This window comes from Saccostrea cucullata, unplaced genomic scaffold, assembly GCF_032062105.1.
Source record: "Saccostrea cucullata isolate Sc308-1 unplaced genomic scaffold, CSIRO_AGI_Scuc_v1 ctg11880, whole genome shotgun sequence".
Lineage (NCBI taxonomy): Eukaryota > Metazoa > Mollusca > Bivalvia > Ostreida > Ostreidae > Saccostrea > Saccostrea cuccullata.
The window spans coordinates 30,970-44,235 of NW_026930821.1; the positions used below are offsets into that span (position 1 = coordinate 30,970).

At 30.9% G+C, this 13,266-nt stretch overlaps 1 long non-coding RNA gene across 1 annotated transcript; it reads right to left on the reverse strand.

Annotated features, from left to right (window-relative positions):
• Positions 1–6,359: 6,359 nt before the first annotated feature.
• Positions 6,360–8,341, reverse strand: LOC134230250 (uncharacterized). Its single transcript, XR_009984301.1, has 2 exons — positions 7,828–8,341; positions 6,360–7,325 (listed from the first exon to the last, which is right to left on the reverse strand). It is a non-coding gene; the product is annotated as an uncharacterized LOC134230250 (long non-coding RNA).
• Positions 8,342–13,266: the final 4,925 nt, after the last annotated feature.

Below are 13,266 nucleotides of genomic sequence, written 5' to 3' on the forward strand. Positions count from 1 at the left end.
TACTGTGTTCATATCTTTAACATTTGGCGTCATATCTTCAAATATAATGTACCAAAAGATGTTTAAAATAATTTTAATTAAAATTATAAATGTCATTTAATAATGTTGAATTGAATTCATTTAATAGACGTTTAAAACATTTAACATAGGGGGTGTCACCGCGTCACAAATAAACGTCACGTTTTAATTAAAATGTATATTGTTAGAATGAAAAAAGACAAACACATTAAAAAGCATATAAAAAGCGTCTAGTCGCCAAATATTTTAAAAGACAATATTTACATTTTCTAGTCCTTAGTTAAAAATTATATGACATCATAGTTTTTTTTTCAAGAACATTGTTGTTTCTATCTGATGTATTGCACAAAGGAAATGTCGAAATGGAATAATAAGCCGAAAAGAGATGTAATGCGTTTTTCCTTCAAAATCGCGAAATTGTCTCTTCTGAAAAATGTAAACAAGAGACTTGTTTATAGATCTGGTTTAAGTGATTTTGGGCAGGTCATGGGTCATTTAATGATCAGTTGAAGACAGAAAGCCCGAAAGATTGGAGGTCTGGAAACTTTTAATAGCGTGTGACGTTGTCAAGAAAGAGAGACGTGTCACGGTCAGAGTAATATGAGAATATGAGAAAGTTTCTCTTATGGTACTGTTCAAAGAATTTTGATAGAGGACTAAATTATAAATAAAGTGCATGCACAATTGTTGCCAATAATTCTTAAAGAGAGTAAAATATGTGAATTTATTTTTTAATGAAACGAAAGGGGAAGTGCTTCGGTGAATGACGACGCACTTTCTTCATATGACGTTATATAGGTGCGGCTACCATCATAATCGTACTTTGTATATAATCTTGAAAAGTATAAATCAATTTAATTTTAATTTTTAAAGACTTATTTGAAGTAAACATAGCCTCCATCATTTATAATTTTGTTAATTTACGTCGACTAGTAGAATTTTTTTTCGAAGTTGTGACATTACTTTTGGATCAACCCTCGTATTTGGTAAATGGTATTTGATGGAAATGTCATTGTATCGACCATAGAACTTAAGAAATGATGACTTTAAACGAGAGTGTCGATAGTCTTGTTTCATCAACTTGTTTGTACATAATAATCCTCGTTTTAGATATAGTCCAAACGTAGAGAATGCTCCTGCGTATCGAATAAACTGAGATATAAACCTGGTATGCAGGTGATGAAAGTATATTTCTGCATAATTAATGAAGGGAAGTTGAAGACTGAAAAGTAATAGTCATCTCGTTTGTCATAAAGCTTGATTGTTTAATACATAGAATCATTAACGTCTTTCTCAGGTAAAACATCTATTAAAAAATTGGAACAGATATGTCAGACCCTGTGGTATCTTTAATTTCAAGCTCACTGGGATATATCTTATCGACATAAGAATGTAAATGAATATTGTTAGTTCATTTACAATCCGTCCTCATTATATCTAAATGTCGAGTTAAAGGTCACATCAATTGTTTTCTTCTTTTCACGTATAAGATGTTTGACAAATTCTGCTTCAAATGATGAAAATTGTGAAATTTCATAACTGTAAACAAAATACAAAGTCAGTTTCATCGAATTAAAAACAGTTTTTGGGATGAAAACTGGATATTGGAAGAATCAATAGTCTTTTATTCTCAAATCATTTTTGAGTTGCCATGTTTTTGAAAATAACAGAACAAGCGAACAATTCAAATACATTGTATACATATTTCAAGGCAAACGACAGGTTTCTCTCATACCAATTTAAAAAAGTCCAGAATAAATATAAATTATCAACACCCTTCGTTAAAAATAAAACTAACGGAAATATCAAATTTTAAAATAAAAACCTTCTCTTTAATTGTGGGGAAAAATTCCCTTGTAAGGTAATTAAAAAAGAAAAAAAATCCATTTAGTTATGTATGTTAGGTCAATACGGCGAACATCAATTTTATAGGCTTGTTTCGGCAAGTACATTTTTTACACTTTGAGCCAAAGATTTGATTCAAATATTACATGAAATATTACTCCAAAAGAGATAAATAAAACTGTTCATAATTGTAACAATAAACGAGTAATGATAAACAATTATATCAAAACATCAATAAATTACACATTTTTATAACTAACTAAAAATGTAAAGTAAAAGAATATCATGAAGAAATTGTATAATGGATTATATTTTCTATTAACACATGCTACATAACATATTTACAATCATTTTCCACTTTCAGGCACTTTTACGACTTCTGTTCTACCTTCAAGCACGTCTACGACTTCCGATCCACTTTTAGACACGTCCACGACTTCCGATCCACTTTCAGACACGTCCACGACTTCCGATCCACTTTCAGACACGTCCACGACTTCCGATCCACTTTCAGACACGTCCACGACTTCCGATCCACTTTCAAGCATTTCTAATTTTCCACAATTAATCACTAGCACGACTTTTGTTCCGCTTTCAGACACGTCCATGACTTCAGATCCACTTTCAGACACGTACACGCACTCGACTCCGCTTATGGACACATCCACAACTACTGCATATGAATATACACAAAATAATATCACCGACAACTGTACGAGTCAGTGCTGGTGTTCATCCCAAAATACTACCAACTGGGACAGAAGTACTTTGCATAGCAAAATAGAGGAGCGCAAAAAATCACTTACAGTTGACACAAAGAAAACTTCCAAGTTTATACGAACTAAAACATGTGCTGAAGATGAGAGACTATCATCTAAGTCTATAGGACTAGTCGGGTGTATATTTATTGTATTGTATTGTGTGATATTTTTGACTTTTGACTTCTTAAATTTAGCCATTTATTGTCTATCTCGGAAAAAATAAATGTGCCAACAGCGTCTTGAAACATTTAATACCCGATATTACTTATATGAGGTTAAAAAATGTATTCAAGAGTATTGAGTTAGGATACATTCCTAAAGAAAGCAAATGAAGTTAATGAACAGTGATCATCATTTTCCTAAATACAAGAAACAACAAGAGGTTCTTGGGTCACGTCGCTCACCTGAAAAACTTTGGCCAAGCTGTTTTTTTAAACCAGATTTTCCCTTGTAATATCTATTTTGGATGGACGACGGACAAACAGACGATTAACAATGAGTGATCAGAAAAGCTCATTTTAAGCTCAGATGAGCTTAAATATTTAACATCGTGAGTAATGGCTTCTGGAAACAGTTGGCATCAGGTGCCTGGGGGGGGGAGTAAGCATCCCCTGTCCACTTTAATCTGTATATCTTACACTTTTATCTGTAGAATTTACACTTTATTCTGTAAATTTGACACTTTAATCTGTAAAATTCACACTTTAATCTGTAAATTTACCCTATAATCTGTAAAATTTACACTATAATCTGTAACATTTACACTTAAATCTGTAACATTTACACTTTTATCTATCAAGGAATTATCTTTTGCCTTATTTGGCCATTTGAATTTCTAACAAACTGAATCTGCATAATTTTAGTTAGCTATGCATTGAATATCATGTAAATCTTTGGTGACTGCGTAACTATAAAAAAAGATGTATTTTTGGCTAGGCAATGCATTATGACGTCGTGAATTGCGTCAATTTCCTCATATTCTGAAAAAGTCTACAAAATGGTCAATTTTTGAAACTATTTTTAGATATTTCATATAGAGCGCAACCTCTGATCTAAAATATGCAACTACAAAATGATAGAACTGTTTCTGAGGTTAAAAAGACATGTTTAATTTTTCTAAAAGACCTGGAATTTAAGGAAAAATTTTGATAGGAAATGAAAGCACTCAGTCTCTATTTTATTTTAATGCTTCAAATGGAAGTGCTAATCAATTAATTGGTATATCCATATTGCCATTTTATGCATAAAGTGAACCGGCCTCTTTACACGTTTATCTTTAAGGAAATGACAAAAAAAAAGTGTCGAAGTGGCACTAATACGCCTCCGTATTTCATTGAAGGAAGAAACAAATACAAAAAAAACGATTGCTACGCCATGAAAAATTGTTTTTTAAAAAGCACACAACAGGTAAGAAAAAAAATATTAGCAACATAACATTGATAACAATTGTAACACAGATAAAAAAGAATAATAATTTAAATAGATATTGTTTTCTTCAAGCTCAAAGTACATCAGACAATGTGTATTTATTTCAATGATTTACTATGGAAAGACAACTGGTTCAAAATTCTGTAATTCATAAAATGCACACATTGAAACCTTAATCATAATTTCATATTTTGTCAATTGTTCTATCAAAATTTGTTATTTGTAAATAATCAAATATAACTTGTAAAATGTAAATGCAAGGCTTAGTTATATCCATGATCACGTGTTAATGGACATTTCTCGTTGATAATTTTTTAAATATTTATTTGACTCCTCTACTTATTTCCCAGAGGTCAATAATACCTGAAAGGGGGGTCCGAGAATTTTTCTCGATTGTTTTACTTAAATTATAAAATTCATAAGCGAAAATCCGACTTCAACACCCCTCCTGCTAAATCTGCCAGTAACACTGCAGAAAAGGTTTTTTTTAATGTAAAAATCGAAAATTATTCAGCAATGTTGGGAGTTTTACTAAAGTATACCCCTGCTAATATTTAATTGATATTTAGTCTTAATTAAGGATAGACATGAAATTAATTTATAAACATTTCATCGGCCTTTCTTCATAATTTTTATGGTAGGACGAATGGGAAATGATTAAATTATTAAGCAACGAATTAACTGGCCACCGTCATAACGCCCCTTTCGTCTTCATAGGGATTAGCATAATATGCAACCTAATTTACAAATCACAAAAGTACAATTTACACTTCACGAGTTGACAAATCCCAAGTCTACGAATTACAGTACACTAAAGCATCGGCAAAATTTGCACTTACATTTTACACTTGTCAAATTACATTGGATAGTTACAATTAACAAATTGTGATAGAACAATTGACAAATTATGAAATTATGATTTACAATTTACCATTTCAGGTTAAATTAAGGTAAGGTTTGCGTCTCCCTCCAACTCATATTTTTTTTAATATGCACACATGCTATATATCAATTTATTCAGGGAGATTAGCTTCATCATTTTATATGATTTTCAAAGATATTGCCCGTCCCATTTTTTGAGTAAAAGACGCCAAATTTAACGTATTTCATATTTCATCTCGAATATTATTTTCATTGAAAAAATTGATTTATTTTATAAATTATCAAACTTTTATAATCAAAATGACCGGAATTAGTATAATTCATGCTTCTATTATTAAACTTTTATTTTTCTGTTATCAAAATAGTGAAAAATTGGGTAAAAAAGAAGATTTTTCAATTTTCCTTGATAAAGTGAAACCGTTGCCATGGCAACAAAAATATAAAAATCAACGTTTTACGTATCTACCGATTCCATCAAAATCCATGAAGTTATTAATTTGATCATTTTCATTAATTTGAACTAAAAAAATATGTATGTCCCCAACATTATTTCCATGGAAACAGGGGCTATATTATGGGTTCGGAACATAAAAATCAGGCTTTTCTACACTTTTAAAGACAACATTGATATCACCTTGTCATGGTGAATGTTAAAGACTAAATGTTATTTTTGATATTGTTTTTAGGCATAAATTGGACAAATATATTCAAAATAAACTCTTCCTGTGCTACATGATGGTCTAAAAATTTATTCCAGGGAAAAAACTCTAGTATTTGTTGCAATCTTTACATCTGAATATTCTGATGAAATTGTCCATGAATTATAATGCAACACCTTTAGAAGTACATGTATATGTATATAAACATACTTCAGAACATGTTGCAACTTAACCAATTAAAAGCCTATGAATTGGACCTCATGCTGATTTAGTTATTCCAACATGTAGTAACTTCTAGACATCTTTGTAGCAAAATATCTTTATTCAGTTATGGCTGGTGACTGTCATTATACATGTATGCCATTTTTTGCGTGAAATGTTGTAAGCATTGCATCCATGAAGCTGCTGTTTTTATAATTAAATGATTTCTTTACTTCGAAGAGCAGAAATGCTATCTTTAAAGTAATGTTTGTTTGCCCTCTCTTGACTCAGGGTAAAATTATTGGGTAGGTAGGTGAGAAAATCTTCAACAACATTTCTTTAAGGGGGATAAGAGGAATAAAAAGAAAAAAAATACGGCCCTGCATTGAAAAAAAGTTTTTAGTCCGGTCATTTTAGTCAGTCGGTCTGGAGAGGCCGACAACCAAACATTTTTTAAAGATGGCCTATTTCTACACTTCATGGACATTAGCTCAATCATTGGATTAGGTAGTCTGAGAATCTAAATTGAAATATCAGACAGAACAAAATAAAGATGAATTCTAAGTGACATCAATTCATACTTTAATGAGTTTACAGAGTACTTCTGATTTCAGAGAAAAGGCAAATTCTGCAAAATGACATAACACTGTCATAAATATTTGTCAAGAACAGGGAAAAAGAAACAATGCTACAGTGATAGATATATCTCCTTGATATCCATGAAATAATAATTTAAATATAACAAAATTTTCTCCTTTTTAAAATCAAAATACAGAAAAAATTAAAAGATTATAAATGTAAACAATTTTAAAATAAACTACATGTATTTGTGAAAGATTTTAATTTAAGTAGATTACTAAACTGGTCTTATCATTCCTACTAAATTAACAACCTTACAATTTCCAAGTGTCATGTTTTAAACTTTTACAGTAGATATAATTATACATGTTCACTGCAGCTTTATGTACAAAACTCATCAGTTTTCAGAAATACTCATTTGAGCATATTAGGTCCTGGTAAGAACAAAATTTAATGAATAAAAATATAAATCTTAATTGTTCATGTATTAATTTCCTTGCAATTTTACAAACTCTTTTAAGAAACTTGTTACATGTAAGTATAGACAAAGGCAACCTTCAATTAATACCTATGATGTATACTTTTATTTTACTGAAAACAAATTCAAAGATGGACAAACAGAGCATGCACTGCAATCATCACATACACATATTTTCTAAATATATGGAAAACAGCATATATATAGGATGTTGTTAAACATTAAATTTTCTTCTTTAATCTATAGACATATAAAAATATGCATTGGGTATAACAAGTCAGAAGTTCTTCTCCAAATCTCCATTGATTTTGCCATGTCTGGTTCAACATCTTAGCTTGATCCATCCAACTTTCTTTAATATTCTTGAGCTGATATGGGATGACCTCTACTTTGATTGATGGCACAAATCTTTTAAGGAAACACTGAAGTACTTTTTTTTTTGGTTCTTATCTATTCCAATTAATGACCCATGATCTGAAATCATATGTGTTCATTTTTACAATAACATTTAAGGAATTGCATTTTTGGAATTGCATAAGGAATTGCACTGAGTTTCATTCACTCACTGAAATGAAAAAATTTCCAATATAATCAATGAAGAATCAATATGAAATTATTGTAAAATTTACAGATTGAATTAGTGAAATGCAAATGCTTGATCAAGAAAGTTAATGTTCTTGTCATGCACAATCTGTATCTCTTTTTTATTAATTAGAAAATGAGATATTAATTAAAATCAAACATCAAACCTCATTTAAAAAGGTAACTTGAACAACTGAATACCTGTTTCAATAATGTTACAAATATTAGGCCTAAAAAGCAAGGATTTTATTTTTCATAATTTCTTGAATTAATGCATTTTTATTTTTTGGCAATGTTGGGATATTAGTCACATCCTGACATCCTTGTACCGTTTATTCATCGTAGTCAGTAGATCATTCATAACTTTCAGTAAAATGAATAGTTAAATAATTACCTGATGAAAATACTATCAACAATCAAACTGTCAACATCATTGGACATGGTCAAATGCACCGTGACTTTTCTTCCCTGTTCGGACTGCACAATACTTTACAGGATACTCTCAGGTCTTTTCTTTTTTCTTTCCCATTCTCACTTAAAATTTTAGTGTAGTGGTGAAGCGAGAATCACACAACATCACAATGCGTCAATGACTTTCTTCTGATCGGAATGGCCGTGCAACTTGCCACGTTCCGTATCGAAAATAAACAAGTCCTCCTTTATTGGTTCATCCACATGCATCACGCTAATCTCAAAGGCTTCTAAGATTCCTATGCTTTGATTTGTTATAAGACTTTCTCCTGAAAACGTCCTTTGTTTTTAGTCCTAACAATAAGTGACAACAAACATCAAGTATGACAGAGGAAATTCGTTACCGAGATGCTTAGCATCGCTGGTTTAAATTCGCCTGTTTCAAACGCTTTGGTGATTCGCAAGAGTTATCTCCCTGTAAACGCAAACCTTACCTTAAACGTTTTGTTAGTTGTCTTTCCATAATTTACAGTAATCAACAACAACTTGTTAAACGTAAAGATAGAACAACAGTTACACGTGTGGTTTCGACACAGACACAATAAGAAACAAAAAACATGACTAGCATGTCATACTTTTTGTTGAATTCTACAACATCGCTATTCTCATTTACAAACAGATAAACCATACTTTATATGCATGAATATACATGCCCATATTTCATGCAGTGAAAGCAGGATGAATCTAAATATTTAAAAACGGCACTCTTGCTACATCTTTAAGATACATTGGCGGATCCAGAGGGGGGGTTCCGGGGGTTGGAACCCCCCCTTTATTTTTTCCAAGTACGGAGAGAGAGAGAGAGAAAGAAAGAGTTGATAAAACGTTTTCCGAGAATAAATATATGTACAGTACGTCTAACTTATGTATTGAATAGATAGATTCTCACACTTTTAGTTTCCTCCATTCACTTTCAATATAACTTTTTTTTATGAGAGAATGGTAGAAAGTATTGTACTTATTTTTATATGTCTTATAACTGATATGTAACATGCACGTATGGAACGCCGTCACTGCCTTATAGCAGAACACTGCGATTGCATTGCGTCAACCTTCCATTACATTATGTCAACTCTTTATGACATTTACTCACACTGGTATTGCATTGTGTCAACTTTCCTCTACATTATGTCAACTCTTTATGACATTAACCCACACTAGTATTGCATTGTGTCAACCTTCCATTACATTATGTCAACTCTTTATGACATTAACCTACACTACTATTGCATTGTCTTAACCTTCCATTACAGTATGTCATCTCTTTGTGACATTTATTAGCACTACTATTGCATTTTATCAACTTTCCTTTACATTAGGTCAACTCTTTATGACATTTACACACACTACTGTTACATTGTGACAACTTTCTTTTACATTATGTTAACTTCTTTATGACATTTACTAACACTTCAATTATATTGCGTCAAACTTTCACTGCATTATATCAGCTCTTTGTGACATTATGTCAAAAGATTTTTACGTGGTGTTAAGATACATTAATATAATTTCAACTCAGTATTACATTACGTGCAGTCTCTACTATTTGGTCTGAGTAGTTCATTACCTGATGTGAATTTATCTTAATTTGATATCAAGTCGCTATAATACGATGTCAGAATTTCATTACATGATGTCAAAAAATTGTCACATGTGGTCAATTCTTTTACTACATTATGTTATCAATATGCTACATGACGACGTGAATCAATTTCATGATGTGAATTTGCCCTTACTTTTTAACAAATCGTTATTACGTTATGTCATTGTGTCTTTACATTGTGTCAAAAATGCTCAGCCTCTTGTCAGAATACATGTATCTTAGGCTATTTCATATTGATCTGCTGTGGGAAGCTCATGTTATACTGTGCGCACTCTTCTACATTATGTCGATTCACTATTACGTTATGCGAACACGGGTATCCTCGGCCTTTATATGCGCATAACTTATTTTCCGCGTTCCGCAGGCACTAAAAATGGCGGGAAAGAAAACAGTCGTAGAAGAAATTCTCGGCGATTTGGGAATGGCATATTTAAATGAAAACGTAAAGCGACAAATGATTGACAATATTGAAACGTGCAGCACAAGGCCTTCACACTGCGACTGTGAATTAATTCTAATGGCGTTTTCTTTAATCTGATAATTAAATAAATAAAATATTATGAGTCGAGCAGCATTTTTTTTTTTATTTTCATATTGAATTGTATTTTTTTTTTTTTTGTTTTTTTTAATAGAAGTCTTAAACTTCTTATCTTATTAAGAACATTGTCATATGCTTTTTATCAGTCTCTACCTCTCCTTTCTATTTTTAAAAGTGTTAACACACAGTATAACAAACGTGCAACGGTGGGTTGGGGGTTGGGGCAGGAATCCCGTCCTTCCATCTTTAGTGACCAAAATATACATAAGATTAATAAATTTATTGGTTTACTTTGTAGGACATTGCTTAAGATTAGCTGAATTAAGTTGAAAACTTTTTTCTATAAAACTATAAAGCCTAAGAGCTTCTCCCCCCCTTGGTCTCCAACCATATACCGTCCCCCTTCCTTGTGCGAGATTCCCATATCCGCCACTGATAATTGCCCATGCATGCTTGCTAAGGCATATTCAACTGATTTAGACTGATATATAGATTTTTGTAATAGAATTCTGGCACTGGCATTGTTGAAAAAATTACTAATTCCAGTGACGTAGCATCTTTTTTGAAAGGGGAGCCGAGGTCAGCCAGAAAAAAAAATCTACTCGAAACAAAAAAAGTCCTAATTTTTTTCCAAGTATACAACATTACCCGCTGTGGACTATACTTCAAGAATTTGTGGGTTTGGGGCTGTGCTTTCCATGAACATTACATTTTCTATAGTAAAGTTATATATGGGAAAAGAGGGGGGGGGGGGCTGATATTATGTGCCTGAAATTCGTCCTAATCAATGAAGATCCCCCCCCCTTCTCTTACCAGTCATTAAAACATGGTCGTCAACATTCATTATATACCAGATATACAGCTTTGAGATAATGAAAATGTATTTTTACATCAGGTAATGAACTTTTGGAATCCATATGATGAAGAGTTAACACAATATAAAGATGTTTTTAAATCACATTAGAAAAGGTTGACATAACGTAATTATATATCCACATCACGGAATGGAGTTTTGACATAATGTAATAAAGTGTTGATATAATATAAAGTTATGTTCACATTATGTTATACACTTTTTACACCGCGTAATAAAGCACTGACATGAAGGTAAGATGTGTTCACCTCACATAATGATGCTCCCGACGTATAATAAAGATAAATCCATATCACGTAATAATGATTTGATATAATAGAAATATACACTCTTAAAAAGGAATGGATTTTTGACTTCATGTAATGATAAGTTTAATTATAAAACACAATTTGCTTGACGCAATGCGATTTTGACCTCGCATATTAAAGAAATGAAATGATGTAAAGAAACATTCATTTCAAGTAATAAAGTTTTAACACAATGTAAACACATAATCACTTAACAAAATGGATTTTTTACTTCAAGTTATGAAGTGCTGACATAATAAAAGAATGTATTTACTTCATGTAATGCAGCATTGACATGATGTTATGATATTTTCACATCATATCATAAAAATTGACATAACGTAAAGATATGTTCACATCACGTAATGATAAATTGACATAATAAATGTATCTCCCTCTAGTTTTCTTTACAAAAGTGATGAATTGCGGAATTTGCTGCGTCTGAGAAACTCACAATCACAGAATAAATCTAAAGAGACAGAATCAAATCTGTAGAATTTCAATGAACTTTATTGTTTGAGACCAGATTGGAAAGTGTTTCCAATACAAATGAAAATCAATCATGTTAAGTTTTACAAACAGACATACAACTACATTGAAAGTATAAAAATATTAAAAATGTAAAAATTATTATTTATAAACAAAGTCATTAAAGTAACATGACAAAATCACCGTCAGAGAAAAATCCATTTTATACTAAAGAACATATCTGTACAAACTTTTATTTTTAAATCAAAACAAAGAATAATAAAGCTTACCGATTAAACTGTTATAAAAGTTTGTCATAATGATTAATCAAAAATAGCCGAATATCAAAGATCAAATAACTTTTGGCAGCTTTAGGATTTTGCGCTACAACTTTCGGTTTTAGCTTGTAAACACTTATTTCTACGCCTCCGCTGACTAGAGAGTTACGTATGAAATTTTAGCGGTGAATTCGGAATACGAAAATTTCAATGTAAACAAAAGTAAAAATTCAAAGAAAATCTTTTCAGAAAATGAGGGGCAAAATATGATTAAGAAATAATGTAAAAATAAAGTGAATTGTTATGAGTTACAAAATCCCATAAAATGTTTTCAACAAGTAAGTGAGTTAAATATTTTAGTTATCAATGACAATTAATATTGAACACAATACTGTAACAGTTAATTAGTCAAACAAAGAAATCTACAAATTTCCTAAAAATTCTTTTAGTAAACCTAAATTAAAAATTACTGACTTAAGTAAATATTGTTATTTTAAGATAAAAACTATTTATTATAAGAAATTTAGAATAAAAATTAATAAAAACTTACCAAAAAGACAGAATCAAATCTGTAGAATTTCAATGAACTTTATTACTTGAGACCAGATCGGAAAGTGATTTTACTAAAATCACTTACCCATGCGGTCACTCTACAGATTTGAATTCTGACCAATCAGGAAGCAGTATAGCAAAATAGTTTTAGCCAATTTCGGCAAAGGTTCTTTTATGTTTGACACTAATTGCTTAACTAACGAAGGTGTTAACTCAATTACTTATCTGTCCGCATTCGCTTTTTTATAACAAAGACGGATTAAGAAAAGCCGTAACAAAGTAAACATTTTCCGTGATGAGGAATTTTGTAGTGTCAAGTTAAGTGTGTACAGAATTTTATTTCTAACGATGCCGAAATAAGAAAGAATTTACTTATTTACTCATTGGCTTGCTATGACGATTTGATCTTAAAAGACATGCTAATTTCATACAAAGAAAGTGAGAAATAACTTTATTACCTAGAAATCTAAAATCTAAATATTCACAAGTGACAAGATGGTACTCAAAAGAACAAAACATTTTTCCTAAATTAAACTAAACATGGCAAGAAACTGTGCAAAATTGAGTAATATTAAATGTTGACAGTTTAATTAAGCATATTTTAATTATCGTTAATCAAGAATCATGAATTTAAGCTATTTTTCAATTTTAACTCATGAATTGAAAATTCATGTATTTATAAATGTTACATTAAAAGTTTAAATCTAAAGTTTAAACTTATTAAGCTATATTTCAATTTTAACTCATGAATTAAAAATTCAT